General features: G+C 63.1%; 2 non-coding genes across 2 annotated transcripts; one reads left to right on the top strand and one right to left on the bottom strand.

Moving 5' to 3' along the window:
* Nucleotides 1–2,291: 2,291 nt before the first annotated feature.
* On the bottom strand, nucleotides 2,292–2,365 carry TRNAI-AAU. Its single transcript has one exon. It is a non-coding gene; the product is annotated as a tRNA-Ile (tRNA).
* A 112-nt stretch (nucleotides 2,366–2,477) lies between these two features.
* TRNAA-CGC lies at nucleotides 2,478–2,550 on the top strand. Its single transcript has one exon. It is a non-coding gene; the product is annotated as a tRNA-Ala (tRNA).
* Nucleotides 2,551–20,183: the final 17,633 nt, after the last annotated feature.

Genomic DNA, 20,183 nt, shown 5'->3' with positions numbered 1-20,183 from the left:
CTGCTCTGCTTTGCTCTGCTGTGCTGGGCTCTAGTGGGGGACCTGCACCTTTCTTTCTGAGCTCTCACTGGAGCACAATCCCTTTCCTCCTCCCTCCCTGCTAGTCTACGCCAAGCTCATTGGCCGGGAGGGAGAGCCACTCAAATACAGAATTACTCACATCCCAGGGGTCCATGAAGAGAAGGAGGAGATGGGCGGGGTGGCATGCGATACCAGCTCAGCTGAGACCGTGAGACCTCGCAGCCTCCTGATCTCAGGCTGCATGGCAGCCGTGGAGCAGAGCAGAGCACGCAGACAGCTTGGAGACAGCCAAAGCGGGGAAGGGCTGCGTTGGTCTGGAAGAGGGAGTCGGTGGCTGTCTATCCTGGCGGAGGCAGGGTCGTTTTGCTGTATGCTGGGCCAGAGGCCAGGGAGTCTGCTAGAGTTGCTGAGCTGGGCCTGCTTCTGGCTTTGCTTGGGTTAGAGGAAAGTGGTGAAGATAAGAACGGCCCTCCTGGGTGAGACCGATGGTCCATCTAGGCCACTATCACGTCTTCTGACAGTAACCAATGCCAGGCGCTTCAGAGTCAATGGCCAGAGCAGGCAATCGTCAAGTGATCTATCCCTGTGTTGTCTTCTGAAGCTTGGTGCTTGTTTCAGGGCTAACTCTCAGCCCAGACACACTCCAGGGAGGGAGCGTTGGTGTTTGTGCCGAGGAGCGTGGCTGGGACTCGGACCCCCTTCCCCAGCTCTGGGTAGCAAGCCCCCCTCCCCCCCATTTCAGGCTGTGTCCAGCTTAAGGCCACAGAGCCCTTGCCTTTTTTTGCCCGGTGCCTGAGAGTCAGGCCAGCTGCGGGGAATTAGCTCAAGCGGCAGAGCGCTCGCTTTGCATGCGAGAGGTAGTGGGGGGCGATGCCCGCATTCTCCGAGCCTGTCGACTAAGGGCTCCTGATGAGCGTGGTGGACGGGAGAGCCGGCCATCTGACTTTTGGCCTGGCTGCCCGTAGCGGTCAGGCCGAAAAATCAAAAGCCATCCTCCCCAGGCCCACAGCCACCCAGGGGCTCCTCTGCACCATCTTGCCTCCACGAGTGCCACACTCTGACCAGCTGAACCAGGCAAGCCACGGGAAGCTTCTCAAGGTCTTTCCCTGGTGTGGGCTTGGATGCGAAAAGCACCTGGCCGTTCATCAGCTGTTGCAAGAAGTGTGCAGAGTAGGAGTAGCGATGGGGCTGTAGCTTTCCACAGCATCTCAATTTGGGCAGCTTTCCATTCCCCTTTTCTGTGTAATGTCCCTCCCACGGGTTTCACTTGCGGAGCTGTACGACTCTGGCAGGGTGGCCATTTAGAAATCTTTCCTGGCTTTTCTTTTTCACCTGGCCCCAGCCTTAGGACTGTTTGGGTGTTTCAGTGTGTGTGTTTTCCCATTTGGAGGCATTTGGAAGTTTGGAAGGGGAGCCTAAAGAGGCGTCTTTTTCACAAGCAAGTTGGCTTTCTGCACAGGTAGGGCCCTTGGCCGTAAAGCTTAGCTCCGTCAGTGCGTCTGCATGGGGTTCCTCCAGTGCCTCAAGAGCCCGTGCTAAACTCTCGGTGTGGGCGTTTGGCTTGCGCCAGTCAGAGTGCCGTGCCTGCGTCTTCCCAGGGCCGGCTCCCGTGAGGCGCGCATAACTTGGGAGGAAAGGGGTAGAAGAGGAAGCAAGTGAAGCTGACTTTGAGTGGTGGTGTCCCTGGGCGGAGTGGTCCTCCTGCTCCTTCCTGTCGGAGGTGTGGGCTCGAGTGTGGGCTTGGGGGGTCTGGCTGTGGGCGGTGGGAGGATGGTGTCCAGGGAAGTCCCAAAGGTCACCCTGCGCCGGCGGAGTGTGAAGCCTCTCCCCTAGGTTGGGGTGCCGAGGATTAAGCCTTCCTCTGTGGCTTGGGCTGGGGAGCATGATCCGGCGTCGGGTCCATTTGGGTGGAGCTGGCAGCCGGCAAGAATTCGGGCCATCAGGTCAACCCTGTGTGGAAATGGGGGTGAGCCGGCAGGCCTGCGATTTTGGCTTCGCGGGCCGGGCAGCTCAAGCCTGGCCTCCTATGAGCCTGGAAGGCAGTCGGCCGGGCTCACCCGTCTCCTCCCCGGGCCCAAGTTCCTTTCAGGCAGCAGGTGGAGCAAGGAGCCCAGGGAGGAGAGCCCAAGGAGGTGTCCGGAGCCTCCTCCTGCCCAGCGCCTGCGCCCGCGCCCAGCAGGGCTCTTGTCTGCTCCCGGTCCACCTGGTTTTGGCCTCTGCCACCCCTAGCAGTCAGCCAAAAGACCAGAAGCCACCCTCTCCCTCCCGAGTGACCAGCATGGGGCTTGAACCCATGACCTTGGCGTTATTAGCACCACGCTCTAACCAGCTGAGCTAGCCAGCCTATGGGGTGCCCTCTCTTGCCTGACCCTTTTGGAAGGAGTCACCGGCTGGCGCGGGGAATGATGTGGCCTCCGTTATCGAATGGATGGATCGAGACGCTACCTGCCAAGGTAGGGGAATTAGCTCAAGTGGTAGAGCGCTCGCTTCGCATGCGAGAGGCAGCGGGATCAATGCCCGCATTCTCCAGCAGCAAGGCAGCCCCGGGACCTTCTCTTCCCCTTCTTTTAGAAGCCATGGACAGTCAGCCGGCTCAGCTCCTCCAGTGGCCTCCATCCCTCTCCCCGCTTGGCCTCCCAAAAGGCCAGCCCTTGCGGAGCACAAAGCTCTTCCACCCCGGCCCTTCTCCCCCTTGCACTGACTGGGAGGCTGGCGACAGCTGGGGGAAGTTAGCTCAAATGGAAGAGCAGGGGAGAAGTAGTCAGACCCAGACACACATTCTCCAGCCTGCTGTGCTCTGCTGAGCTCTGCTGGGCTGGGCTCTAGTGGGGGACCTGCACCTTTCTTTCTGAGCTCTCACTGGAGCACAATCCCTTTCCTCCTCCCTCCCTGCTAGTCTACGCCAAGCTCATTGGCCGGGAGGGAGAGCCACTCAAATACAGAATTACTCACATCCCAGGGGTCCATGAAGGGAATGAGGAGATGGGCGGGGTGGCATGCGATACCAGCTCAGCTGAGACCGTGAGACCTCGCAGCCTCCTGATCTCAGGCAGCATGGCAGCCGTGGAGCAGAGCAGAGCACGCAGACAGCTTGGAGACAGCCAAAGCGGGGAAGGGCTGCGTTGGTCTGGAAGAGGGAGTCGGTGGCTGTCTATCCTGGCGGAGGCAGGGTCGTTTTGCTGTATGCTGGGCCAGAGGCCAGGGAGTCTGCTAGAGTTGCTGAGCTGGGCCTGCTTCTGGCTTTGCTTGGGTTAGAGGAAAGTGGTGAAGATAAGAACGGCCCTCCTGGGTGAGACCGATGGTCCATCTAGGCCACTATCACGTCTTCTGACAGTAACCGATGCCAGGCACTTCAGAGTCAATGGCCAGAGCAGGCAATCGTCAAGTGATCTATCCCTGTGTTGTCTTCTGAAGCTTGGTGCTTGTTTCAGGGGCTAACTCTCAGCCCAGACACACTCCAGGGAGGGAGCGTTGGTGTTTGTGCCGAGGAGCGTGGCTGGGACTCGGACCCCCTTCCCCAGCTCTGGGTAGCAAGCCCCCCTCCCCCCCATTTCAGGCTGTGTCCAGCTTAAGGCCACAGAGCCCTTGCCTTTTTTTGCCCGGTGCCTGAGAGTCAGGCCAGCTGCGGGGAATTAGCTCAAGCGGCAGAGCGCTCGCTTTGCATGCGAGAGGTAGTGGGGGACGCCGCCCGCATTCTCCGAGCCTGTCGACTAAGGGCTCCTGATGAGCTTGGTGGACGGGAGAGCCGGCCATCTGACTTTTGGCCTGGCTGCCCGTAGCGGTCAGGCCGAAAAATCAAAAGCCATCCTCCCCAGGCCCACAGCCACCCAGGGGCTCCTCTGCACCATCTTGCCTCCACGAGTGCCACACTCTGACCAGCTGAACCAGGCAAGCCACGGGAAGCTTCTCAAGGTCTTTCCCTGGTGTGGGCTTGGATGCGAATAGCACCTGGCCGTTCATCAGCTGTTGCAAGAAGTGTGCAGAGTAGGAGTAGTGATGGGGCTGTAGCTTTCCACAGCATCTCAATTTGGGCAGCTTTCCATTCCCCTTTTCTGTGTAATGTCCCTCCCACGGGTTTCACTTGCGGAGCTGTACGACTCTGGCAGGGTGGCCATTTAGAAATCTTTTCCTTGCTTTTCTTTTTCACCTGGCCCCAGCGTTAGGACCGTTTGGGTGTTTCAGTGTGTGTGTTTTCCCATTTGGAGGCATTTGGAAGTTTGGAAGGGGAGCCGAAAGTGGCGTCTTTTTCACAAGCAAGTTGGCTTTCTGCACAGGTAGGGCCCTTGGCCGTAAAGCTTAGCTCCATCAGTGCGTCTGCATGGGGTTCCTCCAGTGCCTCAAGAGCCCGTGCTAAACTCTCGGTGTGGGGCGTTTGGCTTGCGCCAGTCAGAGTGCCGTGCCTGCGTCTTCCCAGGGCCGGCTCCCGTGAGGCGCGCATAACTTGGGAGGAAAGGGGTAGAAGAGGAAGCAAGTGAAGCTGACTTTGAGTGGTGGTGCCCCTGGGCGGAGTGGTCCTCCTGCTCCTTCCTGTCGGAGGTGCGGGCTCGAGTGTGGGCTTGGGGTGTCTGGCTGTGGGCGGTGAGAGGATGGTGTCCAGGGAAGTCCCAAAGGTCACCCTGCGCCGGCGGAGTGTGAAGCCTCTCCCCTAGGTTGGGGTGCCGAGGATTAAGCCTTCCTCTGTGGCTTGGGCTGGGGAGCATGATCCGGCGTCGGGTCCATTTGGGTGGCCGGGAGAGCCGGCCATCTGACTTTTGGCCTGGCTGCCCGTAGCGGTCAGGCCGAAAAATCAAAAGCCATCCTCCCCAGGCCCACAGCCACCCAGGGGCGCCTCTGCACCATCTTGCCTGAGCCGGTGGAAGTGGAGCCTTGAACTTACCTTTTGCGCTGAGGGTTATTTGCACTGCACACTTCACACAGAGGTAAAAACACGGGGCACAGATCTTTGAGCACAACCCTTGTCCTGAGGAATGGGTGAGTGGGGGGGCGGGGCTACATAAATAGAGACCGGGTCTCCCTGGCGGGGCTGCAGTGGCTCTTCACAGGGGCAGTCCCACTGTCTATTGGTACCATAGTTTTGCCGGCCTCCTTTCGTGGGCTGACCTGGCTCCTCTCTCTTTAGGGAGACTGGTGACCCCAAACTTCCGAGGAACCATCATAGTGAGGCCAACCTGAGCACAGACACCTGCTCAGCACCCCGGGGTGCAGCCCTGAACTCGAGCAATCAGCTACACTCAGCTGCCCACCCAACAAGCGTTACAAGCAGGAGCCTTCATGCCCCGCGTGTTCAGGTCCCTCCCAGCGCCAGCTTTAAACTCCGCTGCTCAGTTCTAATCTTTGGCTACACGGGGGCAGCATGGAGCTCAGCCAACGCCTCCCGTTGATGGTAGCGTTTCCCACTCCTCGTGGCAGGTTCACACCCCGCAGGCAGATCTCTGAATCGGAGCCGAACCGTTCCCCAAATCCAGCGCTTTAGCAGCATTTTTGCTAGGAAAGCGCTGACGTCCCCAAGTAACGTAAGAGCCAGAGCGCTGTGTGCGGGATCTTCTATCGGTCCCCTCACCGTGGTGTCTGTCAGGCACAAAGGGAAACCAGGGAAATGTTTTCAGGGCGTTTAAGGGCAGAAGGGGCCATTAGCTCAGCTAGTCTGACCCCTGAATAACACAGAATTACACCATGACACGTATTGATCCCTCAGATCTTATATAGATCAAAGCCTTTCAGCCCTCAGGAAGGAGGCTAAACTGGGTGCCAGAGGCAGCGAACAAGGGGCCCCCAAGGCAATGGCAGGGAGCTGACGAGGTGAAATATGCCCAGATGATCCCAGCAGGCGACCCACCCCCATGCTGCAGAGGTGAGAGTCCCTGTTCCTCCTGCCCTTAAGAATCTCTGGTGGTAAGTGGGTCCCCCCAGTTCCCCAGATAAGAATCCTCCATGTGGTTTCCCTGGCTTCACCTCGAAATAAGAACATTGTGTGGAGGGGGTGGGAGGAAGGTTGTCTGGCAGATATGTAAAGGGGGACTGTGTCTCCCTGTCTGGCCCGGCTCCTGGGAGGAAGTGATCTCAGTGTGTCTGGCTGTCTCCATTCCTCCCACCCATAAGAATCCCTGGTGTGTGGGTGCACCCTAGACCATTACGGGTCTCTCTCCCGCTAGTCAGGATCTCTGGGACGTGCCTGTATAAAAGGAGACTTTGACTCACCCAGGCTGGGCTGCCATCATGGAACAGACCAGGTCCTTCTGTGGAGGGTTTGTGTTCCTCCAAGGACGTGATCTCAGTGTGTGTGGGTGTCCCTGTCCCTTCAACCCTTAACAATCCCCGGTGTGTGGGTGCGCTGGGCCCCATTATAATACCCTCTGTCTTACCCCCCATGAGGGATCCATTTGATGTGGGTGTTCTCCACACTACCGGGGGTGTCTGGTGCCCCTGTCCCTCCTGGTTAATAGTGGAGTGTGTGGGTGTCTCCCCAGCTCGTTAAGGATCCGTGTTGTGCGGATGCCCCCGTTCTTCTCATTAAGAATGGTGCAATGGAGCATATGGGTGTGTCCCCCACCCCATGAACTAGCTCCCGTGTGTGGTTCCCCTGCCCCCATCCAGCCTCTGTGGTGTGTGGGTGTCGCTGTTCCTCTTTTCAAGATCCGTGTGCAGGGGGGGTCCCTCCCCCCAAGTCAGAACCCCCCCCCAAGTCAGAATCCCCAGCGTGTGGGTGCTCCCATCCCCCCCCTCCAGGCTCTGCGGGGGGGGTCTTAAAAGAGACCGCGTCTCACTGTCTTGCCCAGGCTACGCTGCAGGGGCTACTCACAGGCACAACCCCACTACTGATCGGCACAGGAGTTTTGACCTGCTCTGTTTCCGACCTGGGCCGGTTCACCCCTCCTTAGGCAACCTGGAGACCCTGAGCTTCCCAGGGATCACCATATTGATGCCGAGCTTAGTGCGGACACTCAATCGGCACAACCCCCTGCAGCCCAGAACTCCTGAGCTCAAGTGATCCGCCGGCCTCAGCCTCCCCAGGAGCTGGGATCACAGGCACCAGCCAGGGAGCCCTGCTTGTTTTGCTGCCTGGCAGCTGGAGCTTTAAACTCTGCTTGTGAGCTCTGTGCCTTGGCCAGACGGGGACAGCCTGGAACTGGGAAATGCTCCTGCTCCCCCCGCCCCCGTCTCATCTCGAGCTGCAGGCGCCGCTGTCGTCCCAGGAAAGATCCCGGATGTTTCGGTGCCCCCATCCCCCGCCCAGGTGTCTGGGTACCTCTGCCCCCCATACAGAATCCTGGGTGTGTGGGTGTCCGTCCCTCTGCACAGGATACCGGAGTGTGGATGCCCTTGTCCCCCCCTACAAGATCCTGGGTGTGTGGGTGCCACTCTCCCCCCCAGCAGATCTCTGGTGGGTGGGTCCCCAGGGTGTGAGTGCTCCCATCCCCCGATACAGGCTGGAGGAGGGGGGGGTATAACTGGCTCTCCCTGTCCTGCCCAGCCGGTGCTACAGCCATAGGCAGCAGGTTTGTATAATTTTTGGTGGGGCCCAAAATGGTGGTGCCCCCCCACTCCTCCCGCCCTGTAAGCCGATATAAAATGAAGCTACAAAGCATCAGTGCCACAAGATTACAAAGGTCAATTAAAAGTGGAAAGTCAGAAGCAGCACTTGCCTACTTCAATATACAGTATTATATTTTGTTACACCTGTTGTGATGAAGTGGAAATGTCCTTAATATTTTCTCTGAATACTGTATGGGTGCCTCAGTTTCCCCTGCAAGATGCCAACTGAAGGTGTTGGGGACAAAGAGATCAGGTGGCCTCCTTGTCCGGAAGAGACACAGAGGCCAGAGGAGGGAGTGTCAGTTTGGAGCTGGCTGGGGAAATGGGGAGAGACCCAGAACTTGGTTCTGGGCACCCCACCCCCCCAAGATGGACCTGACAGAGGGGTTCTGTTTTCTGTACCTACAAGCTCTGTTTAAACTGTGTTCCCGTCATCTAATAAACCTTCTGTTTTACTGTCTGGCTGAGAGTCACATCTGACTGCGGAGTTGGGGTGCAGGGACCTCTGGTTGCCCCAGGACTAGCCTGGGCAGACTTGCTGTGGAAAGTGCATGACGTGGAAGGGCATGCTGAATGCTCCGAGGTCAGACCCAGGAAGGTGTAAGCTTCTTGCCCTGGAGACAGTCTGCTCAGAGAGGAGGCTCCCCCAGAGTCCTGACTGGCTTTGTATGGAGTTGTTCCAAAGCATCACAGCATCCCCTTCCACACCGTGCACTTCCCAGAAGTCCGCACAGGCTCTGACACTCCCTCCTCCGGCCTTTGTCTCTTTTCCAGGCATTAGGAAGCCACCCGATCTCTCTGTTCTCCAACACCTTCGGTTGGCACCTTGCAGGGGAAACTGATTTGGGAGAAATGAAGTAAAAGCTGCCCAAACCGAGCTTGAGCACACCTGAATTTTGAGGTGTTCAAATCTGGAAGGCAGGTGCTGGGGGTGGGAGAGGGCTGTGGGCTCCATGGGGGAGCATGGCAGCAACTGTCTGGAGCTGCATGGAGCCAGATACGCTGGTCTGAGTGGCACAGTAAGCGGTTTGGGGTTGGAGAAGGGGTAGGGAGTTCCGGGGGGCAGTCAAGGGACAAGGAGCAGGGGGGGTTGGCTGGGGCAGAGGTTCGGAGGGGCAGTCAGGGGACAGGCAGCAATTGGATAGGCATGGGAGTCTAAGAGGTTTATCAGGGGACAGGTAGAGGGGTTCTGGGGGGAAGTTGGGTGGGGTCTCAGGAGGGGGCAGTTGGGGACAAGGAGAAGGGAGGCTTAGATAGGGGCTGGAGTCCCAAGGGGCAGTTAGGGGCAGGGGTCACGGGAGGGTAATCGGGGACAAGGACCAGTGGTGCTTAGATGGGGGTAGGGGTCCTGGGGGCAGTTGGGGCAAGGGTCTGGGGAGGGGCAATCAGCGGCCAGGGTTGGGATTCAAAGGGCTCTGGGCTGCTGGCAGCTGCGGGAGCCCTGAGCCCTTTAAATCCCAGCCGCCTCCTGGCTGGGATTCAAAGGGCTCTGGGCTCCTGCCCCTGGGGCAGTGCCGAGCCCTCGGACGCCCGGCCGCGGCTGAGACTTAACGGGCGCGGGGCGCCCCGCGCTTGCAGGCAGCCCAGAGCCCTCTGAGTCCCGGCTGCGGCTGGGATTTAAAGGGCTCTGGGCTCCCCGCGCTTGCAGGCAGCCCAGAGCCCTCTGACTCCCGGCCCCGGCTGGGATTTAATGGGCTCTGGGCTCCCCGCGCGTGCAGGCAGCCCAGAGCCCTCTGATTCCCGGCCGCGGCTGGGATTTAAATGGCTCTGGGCTCCCCGCGGTTGCAGGCAGCCCAGAGCCTCTGACTCCTGGCCGTGGCTGGGATTTAAAAGGCTCTGGGCTCCCCGCGCTTGCAGGCAGCCCAGAGCCACGGTCACCCGGCCGTGGCTGGGATTTAAAAGGCTCTGGGCTCCCCGCGCTTGCAGGCAGCCCAGAGCCTCTGACTCCTGGCCGCGGCTGGGATTTAAAAGGCTCTGGGCTCCCCGCGCTTGCAGGCAGCCCAGAGCCTCTGACTCCCGGCTGTGGCTGGGATTTAAAAGGCTCTGGGCTCCCCGCGCTTGCAGGCAGCCCAGAGCCCTCTGACTCCCGGCCACGGCTGGGATTTAAAAGGGGCGAAACCTAGCTCCACCTATTGGTGGAGCAGAGCCCCTGACTGTAAATATTCCTGGGGCTAAAGCCCCAGGAGCCCATATAAGTCGGCGCCCATGACTACAGCAGCTGTTCACAGGGGCAGCAACCCCACTGTCACCCTGCAGCTTTACCCTGCTCCAGGGGTGACCTGCTTCACCCTCCTGTGGGAGCCTGGGGACCCCGAACTTCCCAGAATCACCTGATTGATGCCGAGCTTAGCACAGACACCGGCTCAGCCTGGCAGGGAGCTGCCCTGAGCCCTGACAACCAGCTTCCCTCCGCCTCCTGCTGCACAGCGAGGATCCCACGTGAGAGCCTTTGTGCCCCACGTGTCCAGCCAGGTCCGTTCCAGCTCCAGCTTTCAACTCTGCTTGTGAGCTCCCATCTCCGGCCACACGGGGGCAGCACTAACGGCCTCATCTAAATTTGACCCTTCAGACCGCAGATTATAACCGAGCGGGCAGATTATAGCCCAGGAAGCCAAATCCTTCCCCAAACTGACAGCTGAAGCAGAAGATCCCCTTGGAAAGATCAGGAATTTTGCCTTTAAAAACAAGGAAAATGTGCATTGGTCTCTTCTGTCTACAGCGAGAGAGTGAAGAAACTCAATTGATTTCATTGACTGGAGGTTAAGAGGGCATTTAGTCACTGATTTTAAATACACAGTTTTAAAAATTCCCAGAGGGGGGAATATCTGATTTGAAAGGGTTCTTTAATTCACCAGACAAAGGTTGAACATGACCCCCTTGGTTTGCAGTCAATGTCACAAAACGCCAACTGGAAATTACCATTTTTTAACCGTGAGGCTAATTATCTAGTGGAACAAGTTCTGCGCAGGAATTGGTTAAATCCCCATCACTGCCCTGTGTAAATGAAGACGGCAGCTCTTGCTGCAAGACACCTGGTGTGTGAGTGTCCCTGTTCCCCCTTCAGAATCTCTGGTACATGGTGCTTCCCTCCTCCCAGTTCAAGATCCCCATCATGTGGGTGCTCCCATCCAGGATCTCCGGTGGGTGTCTCTGTCTCCCACCCCATGAACTAGCTCCAGTGTGTGGTTTCCCCTGCCTGCCCCCATCCAGGATCTGTGGGTGTCTCTGTTCCCCTTTTCAAGATCCGTGTTGCTTGGGTGCGTCCCTCACCCCAAGTCAGAATCCCCAGCGTGTGGGTGCTCCCATCCCCCCCTCCAGGCTCTGCGGGGGTGTCTGTATAAAAAGAGACCATGTCTCGCCCAGGCTACGCTGCAGGGACTATTCACAGGTGTGATCCCACTACTGATCAGCAGGGGAGTTTTGACCTGCGCCCTTTCTGACCTGGGCCGGTTCACCCCTCCTTAGGCAACCTGGGGACCCCAAGCTTCCCCAGGGATCACCATATTGATGCTGAACTTAGTGCGGACACCCAATCGGCACAGCCCCCTGCAGCCCATAACTCCTGAGCTCAAGTGATCCGCCGGCCTCAGCCTCCCCAGGCGCTAGGATCACAGGAACCAGCCACAGAGCCTGGCTTGTTTCACAGCCTGGCAGCTGGAGCTTTAAACTCTGCTTGTGAGCTCTGTGCCTTGGCCAGACGGGGACAGCCTGGAACTGGGAAATGCTCCTGCTTCCCCTGCCCCCATCTCATGTCGAGCTGCAGGCGCCGCTGTCCTCCCAGGTAAGATCCCGGATGTTTCGGTGCCCCCCATCCCCTGTCCAGGAGCCCAGGTGTCGGGGTACCTCTGCCCCCCATACAGAATCCCGGGTGTGTGGGTGTCCGTCCCTCTGCAGAGGATCCCGCAATGTGGATGCCCTTGTCCCCCCCTACAAGATCCTGAGTGTGTGGGTGCCACTCTCCCCCCCAGAAGATCTCGGGTGCGTGGGTGGGTGCCCCTGTTCGCCCTTACAGCATCCCTGGTGCACGGGGGCCTCCCTCCGTCCCAACTCAGGGGCCCCAGGGTGTGAGCGCTCCCATCCCCGATACAGGCTGGGGCGGGGAGGGTATAACTGGGTCTCCTGTCCTGCCCAGGCGGTGCTACAGCAGCTGTTCACAGGGGCAGCAACCCCACTGTCAACCTGCAGCTTTAACCTGCTCCAGGGGTGACCCATGCGGGTCGGGAGTGAGGGGCACCAGCAGAGCTGAGAGTCTGGAGGTCAGGACTGGGATAGCAGGGGCTGCGGGTCGGGAGTGAGGGGCACCGTCAGAGCTGGTTGACGCCTAAGGGGCTGCGGGTCGGGAGTGAGGGGCACCAGCAGCGCAGTAACTGGGGAGCTCAGCGAGGATTCGAGGGGGCTGCGGGTCGGGAGTGAGGGGCACCAGCAGAGCTGTGAGGCTGGAGGTCAGGACTGGGATAGTAGGGGCTGCGGGTCGGGAGTGAGGGGCACTGGCAGAGCTCTTGGTGTGGAGATCAGGATTGGGATAGGAGGGGCTGCGGGTCGGGAGTGAGGGGCAGCAGCAGAACTGTGAGTCTGGAGGTCAGGACTGGGATAGCAGGGGCTGCGGGTCAGGAGTGAGGGGCACCACTAGAGCTGGGGGGAACCCAGGGGGCTGCGGGTCAGGAGTGAGGGGCACCGGTACAGCTGAAGGAAGCCCAGTCGCTGCAAGTCAGGAGTGAGGGGCACCAGCAGAGCTGTGGATCTGGAGATCAGGATTGGGATAGGAGGGGCTGCGGGTTGGGAGTGAGGGGCAGCAGCAGAGCAGGAGGGAGACCAGGGGGCTGCGGGTCGGGAGTGAGGGGCACCGTCAGAGCTGGTGGACGCCTAAGGGGCTCCGGGTCGGGAGTAGGGGGCAGCAGCAGAACTGTGAGTCTGGAGTCAGGACTGGGATAGCAGGGGCTGCGGGTCGGGAATGAGGGGCACCGGCAGAGCTGGAGGGAGACAAGTGGGCTGAGGGTCGGGAGTGAGGGGCACAAGCAGAGCAGGGACACAGGAATACAGGACTGGGATAGTAGGGGCAGCGGGTCGGGAGTGAGGGGCACTGGCAGCGCAGTAACTGGGTAGCTCAGCGGGGAATCCAGGAGCATGCGGGTCGGGAGGGAGGGGCACCAGCAGAGCTGTGGGTGTAGAGATCAGGATTGGGATAGGCGGGGCTGCGGGTCGGGAGTGAGGGGCACCAGCAGAGCTGTGAGTCTGGAGGTCAGGTCTGGGATAGTAGGGGCTGCGGGTCGGGAGTGAGGGGCACCGGCAGCGCAGTAACTGGGGAGCTCAGCGAGGAATCCAGGGGGCTGCGGGTCGGGAGTGAGGGGCACCAGCAGAGCTGTGGGTGTGGAGATCAGGATTGGGATAGGAGGGGCTGCGGGTCGGGAGTGAGGGGCACCGGCAGCACAGTGACTGGGGAGCTCCACGGGAAGCCCAGTCGCTGCAGGTCGGGAGTGAGGGGCATCAGCAGAACTGTGAGTCTGGAGGTCAGGACTGGGAAAGCAGGGGCTGCATGTCGGGAGTGAGGGGCACCGTCAGAACTGGTGGACGCCTAAGGGCCTGCGGGTCGGGAGTGAGGGGCACCAGCAGAGCTGTGGGTGTGGAGATCAGGATTGGGATAGGAGGGGCTGCGGGTCGGGAGTGAGGGGCACCAGTAGCACAGTGACTGGGGAGCTCCGCGGGAAGCCCAGTCGCTGCAGGTCGGGAGTGAGGGGCACCAGCAGAACTGTGGGTCTGGAGATCAGGACTGGGATAGCAGGGGCTGCGGGTCGGGAGTGAGGGGCACCGGCAGAGCTGTGGGTCTGGAGATCAGGATTGGGATAGCAGGGGCTGCGGGTCGGGAGTGAGGGGCACCGGCAGAGCTGTGGGTCTGGAGGTCAGGACTAGGATAGCAGGGGCTGCGGGTCGGGAGTGAGGGGCACCGTCAGTGCTGGGGGAAACCAAGGGGCTGCGGGTCGGGAGTGAGGGGCACCAGCAGAGCTGTGGGGCTGGAGGTCAGCACTGGGATACCATCCAGCCTGATGGTAAGCGATGCCCAGCTGAGCCCATGGCCAGTACGTCCTGCTCCACCCACGACCGGGCTGGGAGCCAGGACTCCTGGTTCTTCTCCCCAGCTGTGGCAGGGCAGTGCAGGCTAGTGGTTAGAGTGGGGGTTGGGAGCCAGGGTATCCGGGTCCCACCGCTGGCTCTGGGAAGGGAGTGGGGGCCAGTCTTGTGCACCCCCTGGCTTGAAGTGGTTTCCATCCTGTGCAGGGTTTACAGGTTTGTTCACTGGCTCTCAGCACCTCCCACTATACAAATTGTCCCAGTGCCGCGGGGTCTAGTGGTTAGAGCCGGGGAGGCCGGGAGCCAGGGAGGGGCGGTGGGTATAAGGGGCCCGGGGAGGCACCTGGCCCGTGCTCCACCCAGAGGCCCTGCTCCCACTCGTCCTCTCCCCCGCAAGGCCCCATCCTCACTCCGCCCTTTCCCAAGCTCCATCCGGCCACATGGGGCCGTGGGGGGAGAGGCCGGGGGTGCAAACGGCAGAGAGGCTGGGGGGGGGGGCCTTGGGGTGGGGGCGAAGAGGCACAAGTGGCAGGGCCTCGGGGGAAGAGACGTGAGAGGTGGGCGGGGGGGGGTCAGGGGAGTGGAACAAAGGGGTCCTGAGGGGGGCGTGTGGGCGGGGCTGAAGGGGTGTGTGGGCGGGGCTGAAGGGGGAGTGTGGGCGGGGTGGAGGGGGCGTGTGGGCGGGGCTTTGGCAGGAGGAGGCTGAGTGGCAGCAGGCCTTGGGGCAGGGCCACAGTCCGGGCCCGCGCAGCCTCCCTAAGTGGAGGAGTCCCAAGCTGCCCATGGAGCCAGGACTCCTGGGTTCTATTCCTGGCTCTCCCGCAGACTCCCAATCTGAGCTGGTGCAGCCCATCTCGCCCTCCCTGGTGCCTCAGTTTCCCCCGTGTGAGACGGGTCCCAGTGTGAACGGCTGCAGCGCCGTGGAGAATCTCGTCCCTTCTCCTGGCGGCTCCTTGGGAGCCCTGGGGAAGCAGCCAACTGCTGCAGCCCCTGGCTCCCGTCTGGGCAGCCCGGGGTGGGGGTGAGATCTGGGCAATGGGAAGAAAGAATCCCCCCTTCCCCCACCCCACCCCGGGGACATGGGGGGAGGCTGGTGCTGCGGGGGCAGGGAGTCCTGCAGCCCTCGCAGGGGAGAAGGGGCAGGTTCCCGGCTTGGCTGCTGATGGGGGCGGGCTGGGGGGCACTGCTGGACTGGGGGCTCCCCCCTGCGGGGTGGAGATGGAGCACGGCCTGCTGGGAGCGGACGTCTCCTCTGGATGGGGAGGTGACACTGGCCAAATTGTGGAGCCCCTGTCCCCAGACAAGGGAGGGCCTCTCAGCCTTGCCGGCTCGTCTCTCTTTCACCAGGATCGGCCCAGCCCCTGGCCTGGCCCAGACCCCCCTTCCTCAGCGCCCGCCGCTGCCCATTGGGGGGTGTGGCGCGGCCGGGGGGGGGGGGCCTCTCACGCCCCCCCCGGGGAGCAGGGCCGGGGGCCGGGGGGGCGGGGGCTGGGCGGGGGGGCGGGGGGGTTGGCGCGAGGCCAGGGGGTGAAGCTGGGCCCCAGGGGGGGAATGGGGCAGGCTGCTGGGAGGAAGTGTGGGGGCCACCGGAGGAGCTGGGGGCTAGGAAGCTGCGGGGGACACAGCCGGGGGTAGTGGTGACACCGCAGGGGGCTGCTCAAGAGGCAGTGGGCTGGGGGCAGGGCGGGAGCTCGGACAGGGGTGGGGATCAGGCTGCGGGTCTCCTGTGAATGGCACCAGACTGCAGGAACCCCCGGCCGGCAGCCCCTGCTGGGTCTGGTCAGTGCAGCCCCGATGCACCCTGCTGGGGTCTGGTCAGTGCAGCCCCCGATGCACCCTGCTGGGGTCTGGTCAGTGCAGCCCCATGCACCCTGCTGGGGGCTCTGGTCACTGCAGACCCCCGCTGCACCCTGCTGGGGCTCTGGTCACTGCAGCCCCCATGCACCCTGCTGGGGCTCTGGTTACTGCAGCCCCCGATGCACCCTGCTGGGGCTCTGGTCACTGCAGCCCCCGATGTACCCTGCTGGGGCTCTGGTCACTGCAGCCCCCGATGCACCCTGCTGGGGCTCTGGTCACTGCAGCCCCAACCTCACACTGGAACTGGGCGGGGGAAGGTTTCTTCTCGCGCTCCCATTGGTCAGGGCTCTGCCTCCTCTTCCTATTGGCTGTCTCGGGAGGCGGGTTTCCGAGAGGGCGTCACGTGGCCTTGAAGCGTTCGCGAGGCGGCTCCTGAGCAGCCCAACCCCAGAGCTCCCCCTCCCCACTGCCGCCCCTCCCCTCCTGCCCCGCCCCCAACACCCCTGAGCTCCCCTCCCCACTGCCGCCCATCCCCTCTCTGCCCCGCCCCAACCCCCTGAGCTCCCCTCCCCACTGCCGCCCATCCCCTCTCTGCCCCGCCCCAACCCCCAGGCTCCCCTCCCCACTGCCGCCCATCCCCTCCTACCCCGCCCCAACCCCTGAGCTCCTCCCCACTGCCGCCCCTCCTCTCTGCCCCGCCCCAACCCCCAGGCTCCCCTCCCCACTGCCGCCCATCCCCTCTCTGCCCCTGCCCCAACCCCTGAGCTCCCCTCCCCAGTGCCGCCCATCCCCTCTCTGCCCCGCCCCCAACCCCTGAGCTCCTCCCCACTGCCGCCCCTCCTCTCTGCCCCGCCCCCAACCCCCGAGCTCCCCTCCCCACTGCCGCCCATCCCCTCCCTGCCCCCAACCCCTGAGCTCCCCTCCCCACTGCCGCCCATCCCCTCTCTGCCCCGCCCCCAACCCCTGAGCTCCCTCCCCACTGCCGCCCATCCCACTCTCTGCCCCGCCCCCAACCCCTGAGCTCCCCTCCCCACTGCCGCCCATCCCCTCTCTGCCCCGCCCCAAACACCCCGGCTCCCCTCCCCACTGCCGCCCATCCCCATCCCTGCCCCGCCCCCAACCCCTGAGCTCCTCCCCACTGCCGCCCATCCCCTCTCTGCCCCGCCCCAACCCCCAAGCTCCCCTCCCCACTGCCGCCCATCCCCTCTCTGCCCCGCCCCAACCCCCAGGCTCCCCTCCCCCAGTGCCGCCCATCCCCTACCTGCCCCGCCCCAACCCCTGAGCTCCTCCCCACTGCCGCCCATCCCCTCTCTGCCCCGCCCCAACCCCAGGCTCCCCACTGCCGCCCATCCCCTCTCTGACCCCGCCCCACCCCCAGGCTCCCCTCCCCACTGCCGCCCATCCCCTCTCTGCCCCGCCCCAACACACCCTGAGCTCCCCACCCCCAATGCCGCCCATCCCCTCTCTGCCCCCTGAGCTCCCCTCCCCGGTGCCGCCCCTCCCCTCTTCTGCCCCGCCCCAACATCCCCGAGCTCCCCTCCCCAGTGCCGCCCATCCCCTCTCTTCCCTGCCCCCAACCCCCTGAGCTCCCCTCCCCGGTGCCGCCCATCCCCTCTCTGCCCCGCCCCAACCCCACCCCGAGCTCCCCCTCCCCGGTGCCGCCCCTCCCCTCTTCTGCCCCGCCCCAACACCCCCGAGCTCCCCTCCCCACTGCCGCCCATCCCCTCTCTGCCCTTCCCCAACCCCAGAGCTCCCCTCCCCGGTGCTGCCCAATGCCCGCCCCAACCCCTGAGCTCCTCCCCACTGCCGCCCATCCCCTCTCTGCCCCCGCCCCCAACCCCCAGCTGCCCCTCCCCACTGCCGCCCATCCCCTCTCTGACCCCGCCCCACCCCTGGCTCCCCTCCCCAGTGCCGCCCATCCCCTCTCTGCCCTCCCCAACCCCTGAGCTCCCCTCCCGGTGCTGCCCAATGCCCGCCCCAACCCCCTCGAGCTCTCCTCCCCACTACCGCCCATCCCCCTCTCTGCCCCGCCCCCAACCCCCCCGAGCTCCCCTCCCCCAGTGCCGCCCATCCCCCTCTCTGCCCTGCCCCAACCCCTGAGCTCCCCTCCCGGTGCTGCCCAATGCCCGCCCCAACCCCTGAGCTCCTCCCCACTGCCGCCCATCCCCTCTCTGCCCCGCCCCAACCCCTGAGCTCCCCTCCCCACTGCCGCCCATCCCCTCTCTGACCCCGCCCCACCCCGAGGCTCCCCTCCCCCAGTGCCGCCCATCCCCTCTCTGCCCCGCCCCAACCCCTGAGCTCCCCCTCCCCACTGCCGCCCATCCCCTCTCTGCCCCGCCCCAACACACCCAGGCTCCCCACCCCAATGCCGCCCATCCCCTCTCTGCCCCCACCCTGAGCTCCTCCCCGGTGCCGCCCCTCCCCTCTTCTGCCCCGCCCCCAACATCCCCGAGCTCCCCCTCCCCAGTGCCGCCCATCCCCTCTCTTCCCTGCCCCAACCCCAGGCTCCCCTCCCCGGTGCCGCCCATCCCCTCTCTGCCCCCGCCCCAACCCCACCCGAGCTCCCCCTCCCCGGTGCCACCCCTCCCCTCTTCTGCCCCTGCCCCAACACCCCTGAGCTCCCCCTCCCCAGTGCCGCCCATCCCCTCTCTGCCCTTCCCCAACCCCTGAGCTCCCCTCCCGGTGCCGCCCCTCCCCTCTTCTGCCCCCGCCCCCAACATCCCCGAGCTCCCCTCCCCAGTGCCGCCCATCCCCTCTCTTCCCTGCCCCCAACCCCGAGCTCCCGCTCCCCAGTGCCGCCCATCCCCTCTCTGCCCCCGCCCCAACCCCACCCTGAGCTCCCACTCCCCCGGTGCCGCCTCCCCTCTTCTGCCCCGCCCCAACACCCCAGAGCTCCCCTCCCCAGTGCCGCCCATCCCCTCTCTGCCCCTGCCCCAAACACCCCTGAGCTCCCCTCCCCAGTGCCGCCCCTCCCCTCTGACCCCGCCCCAAACACCCCCGAGCTACCCCTCTCCAAGTGCCGCCCCTCCTCTTCTGCCCCGCCCCAACACCCCCGAGCTCCCCCTCCCCAGTGCCGCCCATCCCCTCTCGCCCCGCCCCTAACACCCCCAGCTCCCCCTCCCCTAGTGCCGCCCATCCCCTCTTCTGCCCCCTCCAAACCCCAGGCTCCCCTCCTCCAGTGCCGCTCATCTCCTCTCTGCCCCGCCCCAACCCCCCGAGCTCCCCACTCCCGGTGCTGCCCATCCCCTCTCTGCCCCCGCCCCAACCACCCCCAGAGCTCCCCTCCCCAGTGCCGCCCATCCCCTCTCTGACCTGCCCAAACCCCCAGCTCCCCACCGCCGGTGCCGCCCATCCCCTCTCTGCCCCGCCCCAACCCCCCAGGCTCCCCCTCCCCAATGCTGCCCATCCCCTCTCTGCCCCGCCCCAACCCCCGAACTCCCCTCCCCACTGCCGCCCATCCCCTCTCTGCCCCTGACCTCCAACACCCCCGAGCTCCCCGTCCCCAGTGCCACCCATCCCCTCTTCTGCCCCTGCCCCAACACCCCTGAGCTCCCCGTCCCCCAGTGCCGCCCATCCCCTCTCTGCCCGTGCCCCAACACCCCAGAGCTCCCCTCCCCAGTGCCGCCCATCCCCTCTCTTCCCCGCCCCAAACTCCCAGAGCTCCCCTCCCCACTGCCGCCCATCCCCTCTCTGCCCCCGCCCCAAACTCCCCAGGCTCCCCTCCCCACTGCCGCCCATCCCCTCTCTGCCCCTGCCCCCAACACCCCCGAGCTCCCGTCCCCAGTGCCGCCCATCCCCTCTCTGCCCCGCCCCAACACCCCCAGCTCCCCTCCCCAGTGTCGCCCATCCCCTCTCTGCCCCGCCCCCAACCCCAGGCTCCCCCTCCCCAGTGCCGCCCATCCCCTCTCTCTGCCCCCGCCCCAAACACACCCCGACACTGCTCCTGGTTTTGGGAGGGGAACAGGAGAAAGGACAAAAGAAGCAAGAGATGAAGAGAAAGGAGTGGGGAGGGATGGAGGAAAAGGTGAAACCAAAAGAACAAACCCTAATGTCCCCAGTGATTTTAAGGGACAAAATCCCAGGTACGGAATAAAATTCTGCCTCCTTAAGCTCGTGTTTTCCATGCCTAGAATTCAACTGTCACCAGATGGATCAGACTGAACAGGTTTCAAACCTCGAGGAGGCTCTTACCTTCTAAACAGGGTCGGCTGTTTTCAAGTAAAATCACTAAAAGGGAAGGAGAAAACTCGAAAGAGGTTCCTCCTGGCGCTCACGTCCATGAACCCGAATACTCTCTCAGTCCTCAAAGAGAGACCTGGAGAAGGAGACTTGCTGAAGCAAAGCCACAGGGTCTCTGAGGTTTCCCTGGCCCCTCGCCCCTGTCCTGCCTGGCTGATGTCAGCATCTCTCTGTGAGGTCACCACCTCCCCACCACCTTTGACCAATAGTCTGAGGTCCTGCAAAAGCCTTTGTGATGTCACTGCCACACCCCTCCCTTGCTGTGCTAATGTCCTGCCCCTGGCCAGGCACTTTGGAGGTTTGAGCTACTCCCTGTGGATCACCCCACTCAAGGACATGGGCGCCAACTTATATGGGCTCTTGGAGCTAAAGCCCCAGGAATATTCATAATCAGGGGCTCTGCTCCACCAATATTTGGAAATATTAGATTTTTCCCCCTCCCCAGAGTTTTCCTGCCTGAATGTAAAGACACAGCAGGTCTCTCTCACTCTCCTTTGCTGCTGCTGCCGGTAGCCTAAGGGCTGCAG

The sequence above is a fragment of the Mauremys reevesii genome, linkage group 12, assembly GCF_016161935.1.
Source record: "Mauremys reevesii isolate NIE-2019 linkage group 12, ASM1616193v1, whole genome shotgun sequence".
Taxonomy (NCBI): domain Eukaryota; kingdom Metazoa; phylum Chordata; order Testudines; family Geoemydidae; genus Mauremys; species Mauremys reevesii.
Note: the sequence above shows the minus strand (reverse complement) of the source record. Positions and strands in the feature narration are given on the sequence as shown.